The sequence below is a fragment of the Pygoscelis adeliae genome, unplaced genomic scaffold (assembly GCF_000699105.1).
Source record: "Pygoscelis adeliae isolate BGI_AS28 unplaced genomic scaffold, ASM69910v1 Scaffold268, whole genome shotgun sequence".
In the NCBI taxonomy this organism is placed as follows: domain Eukaryota; kingdom Metazoa; phylum Chordata; class Aves; order Sphenisciformes; family Spheniscidae; genus Pygoscelis; species Pygoscelis adeliae.
In genome coordinates, this window is record NW_008825262.1 from 975,759 (window position 1) to 976,452 (window position 694).

Genomic DNA, 694 nt, shown 5'->3' on the forward strand with positions numbered 1-694 from the left:
TCTAGGGTTGCTGAGCCCAGGTGGGTAGGGGGTGGAGGGGGGAAGGATAGCTTGGGGTGGGGGAGCGCTGTGGGGACCTCCCTCCGGGGGCCGGCATCCCTCTCTCCTCCAGGCGGAGGAGCCGGTGCTTGACTGCGCCCTCCTTCCTTGGCCGCAGCTCCTGGAGAAGAAAGACAAGGCATCGTGAGGAACTGCGAGGCAAGAGTGAGCGAGAGGAGGAGCGGCAGGCTGAAAAGTGGGAAAGAGAAGGGCGTTTCCCTCCGGGGGCCGGCATCCCTCTCTCCTCCAGGCGGAGGAGCCGGTGCTTGACTGCGCCCTCCTTCCTTGGCAGCAGCTCCTGGAGAAGAAAGACAAGGCATCGTGAGGAACTGCGAGGCAAGAGTGAGCGAGAGGAGGAGCGGCAGGCTGAAAAGGGGGAAAGAGAAGGGCGTTCTGGGCAAAGGGACCTCCCTGTCATCGGGGATGTGGTCACACAAAAGCATTGCCAGCACCTTTGGTGCCCTGGCTGGCTTTGCGCTGGGCGACCTCCCTGTAACCAGGGCTCAGGTCTTTGATCTTTTGCCATGTTGCCCCATGGTTTGGCTGCCCGGAGGGAGTGGCGACCCTGTAAGGAGGGTGAGAGCCGCCGTCTCCGCACCCGAGGGGGAAGGGGAGCTCTCTGGACCCCGAGGCCACCCTGTAAGCAGGGGAGGGC